The sequence below is a fragment of the Capra hircus genome, chromosome 18 (genome assembly GCF_001704415.2).
Source record: "Capra hircus breed San Clemente chromosome 18, ASM170441v1, whole genome shotgun sequence".
Taxonomy (NCBI): Eukaryota; Metazoa; Chordata; class Mammalia; order Artiodactyla; family Bovidae; genus Capra; species Capra hircus.
The window spans coordinates 18,867,684-18,876,745 of NC_030825.1; positions in this window are offsets into that span (position 1 = coordinate 18,867,684).

Consider the following 9,062-nt stretch of genomic DNA (forward strand, 5'->3'; position numbering starts at 1 on the left):
CATCTGTTGGATCACTGAAAAAGCAAGAGAGTTGCAGAAAAGCATCTACTTCTGCTGCATTGACTATGCCAAAGCCTTTGACTGTGTGGATCACAATAAACTGTGAAAAATTCTTCAAGAGATGGGAATACCAGACCACCTGACCTGCCTCCTGAGAAATCTGTATGCAGGTCAAGAAGCAACAGTTAGAACTGGACATGGAACCGCAGACTGGTTCCAAATCGGGAAAGGAGTACTTCAAGGCTGTATATTGTCACCCTGCTTATTTAACTTCTATGCAGAGTACATCATGTGAAATGCCAGGCTGGATGAAATACAAACTGGAATCAAGATTGCTGGGAGAAATATCAATAACCTCAGATATGCAGATGACACCACCATTATGGCAGAAAACAAAGAAGAACTAAAGAACCTCTTGATGAAAGTGAAAGAGGAGAGTGAAAAAGTTGGCTTAAAGCTCAACATTTAGAAAACTAAGATCATGGCATCTGGTCCCATCACTTCATGGGAAATAGATGGGGAAACAATAGAAATCGTGACAAACTGTATTTTTTTTACCTCTAAAATCACAGCAGATGATGATTGCAGCCATGAAATTAAAAGACACTTGCTCCTTGGAAAAAAATTTATGACCAACCTAGGCAGCGTATTCAAAAGCAGAAACATTACTTTGCCAACAAAGTCCGTCTAGTCAAGGCTATGGTTTTTCCAGTGGTCATGTATGGATGTGAGAGTTGGACTACAAAGAAAGCCAAGTGCCGAAGAATTGATGCTTTTGAACTGTGGTGTTGGAGAGGACTGCAAGGAGATCCAACCAGTCAATCGTAAAGGAAATAAGTTCTGAATATTCACTGGAAGGACTGATGCTGGCGCTGAAACTCAATACTCTGGCCACTTGATCTAAAGAACTGACTCATTGGAAAAGACCCTGCTGCTGGGAAAGATTGAGGGCAGGAGGAGAAGGGGATGACAGAGGATGAGATGGTTGGATGGCATCACAGACTCTATGGGCATGAGTTTGAGCAAGCTCCGGGAGTTGGTGAAGGACAGGGAAGCCTGGCATGCTGCGGTCCACGGGCCTGCAAAGAGTTAGACACAACTAAGCGACTGAATTGAACTGAACTGAAGCACTGAAAAATCTTTTTCACAGAAAGAAGTAGATGGGCATGGAAGGAATTTTGTAGAATCAGTGTTACTCAGTTCTTTAAAGTCCTTTTGACTTATCTGCCAAGATCATGTAATAACGCAACTAGGATGGTTAATGTTAAAAAATGTTGGTGAGGATGTGGAGAAATTGGAACACTTGTGTTGGTCGGAAATAAAGTATAAAATGCAACTACTGTGAAAAACAGCACAGTAATTTCTCATAAAATTAAAAATTGAACTATAAAACCATGTGACCCAGTACTTTCATTTCTGAATACATACCCAAAAGTATTGAAAGCAGGGTCTCAGAGAGATATTTGTGCACCCACTTTCCATAGCAGTGTTATTCACAACAGTGGAAAAGGAAGAAGTAACCTAAATTTCCACTGATGAATGAAGGGGTAAGCAAAATATGGTATTTGTATATACATGGAATGTTATTCAACTTTAAAAAGTAAGGAAATTCTGACACATGCTATAACATGGATCAATGTCGAGGACGTTATGCTGAGTGAAATAAGCCAGCCACTAAAGGACTTGGAGAAGGCAATGGCAATCCACTCTAGTACTCTTGCCTGGAAAATCCCATGGACAGGGGAGCCTGGTAGGCTGAAGTCCATTGGGTCGCTAAGAGTCGAACACGACTGAACAACTTCACTTTCACTTTTCACTTTCATGCATTGGAGAAGGAAATGACAACCCACACCAGTATTCTTGCCTGGAGAATCCCAGGGACGGCGGAGCCTGGTGGGCTGCCATCTATGGGGTTGCACAGAGTCAGACACGACTGGAGCGACTCAGCAGCAGCAAAGGACTAATACTGTATGATCTCACTTAACGTGAAGCAACTAGAGTACTCAAGATCACGGAGACAGAAAGCAGAATAGTGGTTGTCAGGGGCTGGGAGAGTGGGCTGGGGAGTGAGTGCTTAATGCACACAAATTTTCAGTTTTACAAGGTGAAGAAAGTTCTGGAGATGGATAGTGGTGATGGAAGTACAGCAATATGAATGTACTTAATACCACCAAACTACAGCCTTAAAAATGGCTAGGATGGTAATCACATGTATATTTTACCAAGTTTTTTTTTTTAATCATTTAATAGGTTATTATCAAAAAGTATTTTTCTTATTCTCTCACTGGATTAGGTCCTCAGTTCTGTGGGATTTTCCTCTTTTGTAAAAGGATTTCTTACTCAGACCCTGTCACCTCCTCAGTTTCTGGAATATATATCAAAAAGGCTTTACCAAAACTTATCAAATGAGAACTAATTTTTCCTGGTTCTCCTTCACTTGGAGACAACTTGTATAACCCAATATGCTCAGAAACAATTGGGAAAATGGCAGTGTTGGTAATTTAAACACAGCTTTGCTAATATTTTTCTTGAAAAATAAAAAGACTTTTATCTTCTATGATAAATATATTTTCATGAAAAGCTGGAAGATGCTGATTGAGCTCATTTAATTTCTAGACACTCTTCACCATTTACTGTAATTGGCCAAATAAGTCCTTATTGTCAAAACAATCAGCGAAATCACACTCCATTTCTGTCAGAAACTTTCCTACCCTCTTCAGCTGTAAATCCCTGAGAAAAATCAACAGGAGCCCAAATTGCTTGTGTCCAAACAGTGTCTTACTCTTAACAGAAATCTGAACAAGACTAGAAAGCCAAGGGCATAGGATGGATTTAACGTGCCTTGGTTTAAGAGGCTTCAAAGGTGTTCTGTTTCAAATAAGACACCCTGACTATTCCTGCCACCCACACCCCAGGCTTGCCAGTGCCAGGGCCAGGCCCCATTGTAATTCTGGAGGGTGGGGAGTGGGCCTCTCCTTTGTAAAGTGGGCTTTAGGGCTTTAGAGCAACCGTGAGAGAGGGGAGGAGAAGGAAGGCCCAAGGGAGAGGGAACTGGGCATCCTTGTTCTCTAGAGCCTCCCTCCCTCATTTTGTCAGTCCAGGAGGTGGGGACCACTTGGAGGATGTGCACTTACGCAGACTCAGTGCCTAACCTGCTGTTTACCCCTCTTCACCACTGCAGTCAGTGACTCAGCGGCCACCAGTTGCTCAGCCAAGAACCTGGGGATCATCCTGGAGTCCTTTCCACTCCCCACACCCTTTATCCCACCAATTAAGTTCTGCCACCTTACCTCCAAAATATATCCCAGGGACTTCCTTGGTGTTAGGGGAAACACACGGACTGAAACTATCCACCCTGGCCAGGCAACATAGTAAACATCTGCATGAGTTATTTTTCCACAGGAGATCCTAGTAAGGAACACGGAACTAATAAGCCACCACCAACCGGAAGAGTTCAGGAAAGGTCAAAAGGAGACACCATGTGTCCTACCCCCTTCCAGAATCCTCTCGTTGGCATCCATCTTGGCTGAGCAATGCGGGGGCCACCAGGAAGGACCCTGAGTCAGAATGACTGGCCAAAGACAACCTGGAAACTAATCCCATCACCATAAAACCCGAGACAGCTGGCCACGTGGCAGAGCAGTCCTCCTGGGTTCCCTTACCCGGCTCCTCTCCGCCCGGGTGCCCCTTCCCAGTAAAGTCTCTTGCTTTGTCAACACATGTGTCTCCTTAGAGACATTTCTGAGTGTTAGACAAGACCCCCCTTCTGGGCCCTGGAAGGGGTCCCATTTCCTTCAACAGTGGTCCAGTGGTTACGACTCCACAATTTCAATGCAGGTGTCGTGGGTTCCATCCTGGGTCAAGGAACTAAGATCCTAGATGCCAGCATGGCAGAAAAAAAGAGGCGAAGATCCATTTTACCTCCTTAAGTGCCTAGAACAGTGCCTGGTGCATGTCAAGAGCTCAAGATGTGTGTTGAGCATGAATGAAGCTTCATGGTTGCCAACTATGTTAATGTGTCTAATGCCACTAAATTGTACACTTAAAAATGGCAAAGGGTGATATTTGTGTTATGTTTATTTTTGTTGTCGTTCAGTCACTCAGTTGTATCTGACTCTTTGCGACAGAATGGACTGCAGTGTGCCAGGCTTCCCTGTCCTTCACTATCTCCTGGAGTTTGCTCAGACTCATGTCCACCGAGTTGGTGATGCCATCCAACCTTTTCATTCTCTGCTGCCCCCTTCTTATCCTGCCCTCAATCTTTCTCAGCATCAGGGTCTTCTAATGAGTCATGGTGGCCAAAGTATTAGAGCTTCAGCTTCAGAATCAATCTTTCTAATAAATATGTTTATTTTACCTCCTGCCAGTGCAGGAGACATAAGAGACATGGGCTGATCCCTGGGTTGGGAAGATCCTCTGGAGGAAGACATGACAACCCACTCCAGTATTCTTGCTGGAGAATCCCATGGACAGAGGCACCTGGAGGGCTACAGTACATAGGGTCGCAATGAATTGGACCTGACTGAAGTGACTTAGCATGTTCCACAGCAAAAATGCATGCTGATGTCATATGTATTATGTGACATAATACTTGATACTTAGTTACCAAAAGAAAAAAAAAAAAAAAAAGAATGAATGAAGCCAAGTTCCAGCCTCCAAGGAGTGGTTATTCACTTGGAGGGTGGGGAGCCTTGGATAGCAGCTTTCTGGAGCTTAATACAGGACACTCACCTTTTCACTATCTTTCATTGGCATGCACACCTTCTCTGGGGAGGTTAATGGAGGTGGGGCCTGGGAATCCCAGGAGACCTGTGCAGAGGTTGAAACGCCTAAGAATTCTACCTTCTTCACATAGTACTTCAGGGGTGCAACCTGGACACACTGGGTTCATCACTCTTCCAAGGACAGTCTCCACAGCTAATCAATACTGTGTCTCAAGTAAGTTACCTGAACTTCCTGTGCTTCCCAATAAATGTCGACAGTCAGAGAAGCTCTCTTTCAGAATTGGCGTGAGGATTGGGTGGGATAAAGTATGGAAAATGCTTAGAAGAGTGCTCACTTCTACATAGTAAGTGCTATACAAATGTGTGTTAGTTACTCAGTTGTGCCCAATTCTTTGTGACCCCATAGACTGTAGCCACCAAGCTCCTCTGTCCATGGAATTCTCCAGGCAAGAATACTGGAGTGGGTTGCCATTCCCTTCTCCAGGAGATCTTCCCAACCCAGGGATCGAACTCCGGTTTCCTGCCTTGCAGTCAAATTCTTTACTGTCTGAGCCACCAGGGAAGCTATTATTAATCTTATTTTTTTTTAATCCATCCTGTTATTTTAGCTAAAAATAACTATTCATGCCCTTTCTCCCCTCCCCTCCATTTCCGTTCTTCAAAACGTATCTTAAATCCATTCACTTTTCCTTCTAAACGTTCTCAAGTTTTGCCTTTTACACTGAAGTCTTTAGCCTGTTCAAAGATATAGTGAATTTCTCGCCATTTCCGTATGGACTACTAGCACCATTTACTGAATAGCTTATTATTTCCCTGTTGATCTACTTGGGCAGCACTGTCATTCTTCAAGTTTCTATGACCGTGAAGGTCTGTTTCTGGACTCTGTTCCATTGGCCAGCCATTACTGATTTCCTTCCTCCTCATCCCTTATGTGTAACCCATCAGCAAGTCCATCCCACATCTAAAACACCTCTTGAACCCACCTTTTCTACTTATGCCATCATTTCCTAGCTGGACACTTGCGATGGCTCCCATCTGCTCCTTCTCCCCACTTCCACTCTGCAGCCTCCCACCCTTAGCCATTCTTTTTACTGCAGCTCAAGAGACCCATTCCCCTTTTAAAATGACAAAATATTTGATTCATACAAAAATATAAAGGACCATGTGTGAAGGTTATGAACCATGGTCACAAAACAACGTTGTGAGCCCATTTACTCTCTTTTAGATTCTGTTTCCATTAGAAATTGTTTTGAGGAGAGTTGACGTCTTGATGATATTGACTATCCCATCAGCAGCAACATACAGTTATCCTTTAAAGAAATGAGATATAATTGACACATAACAGTGTATTAGTTTTAGGAGTACAGTATAAAAATTTGATATATGTATGTATTGTGAAGTGATTACCACAGTAAGTTTAGTTAGCATCCATCACCATGTATAGTTACAAAACTCGTTTTCTTGTGATGAAAGCATTTTAAGATTTACTCTCTTAGCAACTTTCAAATATACAATGTCACCTTAAAAAAATACACAAACTAAGGGTTGAGAATTATGTTTCATTTGGCAGATTTTTCTGAGGACTTCAGCCCAGAAAACTGCCTTTCAGATACTTCTGAATGACTGCCAGTATATATAAGCATTTTTGCCGCAAAAACAAGGTAGTCGGAACTTCAGAAGTTCAGTTCAGTACAGTTCAGTTCAGCCACTCAGTCATGTGCAACTCTTTACGAGCCCATGAACCATAGCACGCAAGGCCTCCCTGTCCATCACCAACTCCCAGAGTTCACTCAAACTCATGTCCATCGAGTCAATGATGCCATCCAACCATCTCATTCTCCGTCATCCCCTTCTCCTCCTGCCCTCAATCTTTCTCAGCATCAGGGTCTTTTCCAATGAGTCAGCTCTTTGTATCAGGTGGCCAAAGTATTGGAGTTTCAGCTTCAACATCAGTCCTTCCAATGAATACCCAGGACTGATCTCCTTTAGGATGGACTGGTTGGATCTCCTTGCAGTCCAAGGAACTCTCAAGAGTCTTCTCCAACACCACAGTTCAAAAGCATCAATTCTTCAGTGCTCAGCTTTCTTCACAGTCCAACTCTCACATCCATGCATGACCACTGGAAAAACCATAGCCTTGACTAGATGGATCTTTGTTGGCAAAGTAATGTCTCTGCTTTTGAATATGCTATCTAGGTTGGTCATAACTTTCCTTCCAAGGAGTAAGCATCTTTTAATTTCATGGCTGCAATCACCATCTGCAGTGATTTTGGAGCCCCCCAAAATAAAGTCTGACACTGTTTCCACTGTTTCCCCATCTATTTCCCATGAAGTGATGGGACTAGATGCCATAATCTTAGTTTTCTGAATGTTGAGCTTTAAGCCAACTCTTTCACTCTACACTTTCACTTTCATCAAGAGGCTTTTTAGTTCCTCTTCACTTTCTGCCATAAGGGTGTTGTCATCTGCATATGTGAAGTTATTGATATTTCATCTAGCAATCTTGATTCCAGCTCGTGCTTCTTCCAGTCCAGCATTTCTCATGATGTACTCTGCATTTAAGTTAAATAAGCAGGGTGACAATATACAGCCTTGATGGACTCCTTTTCCTATTTGGAACCAGTCCATTGTTCCATGTCCAATTCTAACTGTTGCTTCCTGCAACAGTTTCTGCATATAGGTTTCTCAAGAGGCAGGTCAGGTGATCTGGTATTCCCATCTCTTTCAGAATTTTCCACAGTTTATTGTGATCCACACAGTCAAGGCTTTGGCATAGTCAATAAGGCAGAAATAGATGTTTTTCTGGAACTCTCTTGCTTTCTCAATGATCCAGCAAATGTTGGCAATTTGATCTTGGGTTCCTCTGCCTTTTCTAAAACCAGCTTGAACATCTGGAAGTTCACGGTTCATGTATTGCTGAAGCCTGGCTTGGAGAATTTTGAGCATCACTTTACTAGAGTGTGAGATGAAAGCAATTGTGCAGTAGTGTGAGCATTCTTTGGCATTGCCTTTCTTTGGGATTGGAATGAAAACTGACCTTTTCCAGTCCTGTAGCCACTGCTGAGTTTTCCAAATTTGCTGGCATATTGAGTGCAACACTTTCACAGCATCATCTTTTAGGATTTGAAATAGCTCAACTGGAATTCCATCACCTCCACTAGCTTTGTTCATAGTGATGCTTTCTAAGGCCCACTTGACATCACATTCCAGGATGTCTGGCTCTAGGTAAGCGATCACACTATCGTGATTATCTGGGTTGTGAAGATCTTTTTTGTATAGTTCTTCTGTGTATTCTTGCCACCTCTTCTTAATCTCTTCTGCTTCTGTTAGGTCCATACCATTTCTGTCCTTTATTGTGCCCATCTTTGCATGAAATGTTCCCTATCTTTAATTTTCTTGACGAGATCTCTAGTCTTTCCCATTCTGTTGTTTTCCTCTATTTCTTTGCACTGATCACTGAGGAAGGCTTTCTTATCTCTCCTTGCTATTCTTTGGAACTCTGCCTTCGAATGTTTATATCTTTCCTCTTCTCCTCTGCTTTTCACTTCTCTTCTTTTCACAGCTATTTGTAAGGCTTCCTCAGACAGCCATTTTGCTTTTTTGCACTTCTTTTCCATGGGGATGGTCTTGATCCCTGTCTCCTGTACAATGTCATGAACCTCCATCCATAGTTCATCAGGCACTCTGTCTATCAGATCTAGTCCCTTAAATCTATTTCTCACTTCCACTGTATAATCATAAGGGATTTGATTTAGGTCATACCTGAATGGTCTAGTAGTTTTCCCTGCTTTCTCCAGTTTAAGTTTGAATTTGGCAATAAGGAGTTCATGATCTGAGTCACAGTCAGCTCCCAGTCTTGTTTTTGCTGACTATATAGAGCTTCTCCATCTTTGGCTGCAAAGAATATAATCAATCTGATTTTGGTATTGACCATCTGGTGATGTCCATGTGTAGAGTCTTCTCTTATGTTGTTGGAAGAGGGTGTTTGCTATGACTAGTGCATTCTCTTGGCAAAACTCTGTTAGCCTTTGCCCTGCTTCATTCTGTACTCCAAGGCCAAATTTACCTGTTACTCCAGGTGTTTCTTGACTTCCTACTTTTACATTCCAGTCCCCTATAATGAAAAGGACATCTTTTTTGGGTGTTAGTTCTAAAAGGTCTTGCAGGTCTTCATAGAACCGTTCATTCAGTCTCTACTGTATAGCACAGGGAACTCTGCTCAGTAATAATATATAGATAGGAATTTGGAAAGAATAGACACATGTATGTGTATAACTGAATCAACTCTGCTCTATACCTGAAACTAACACAACATTGTTAATCAACTATGCTGCTGCT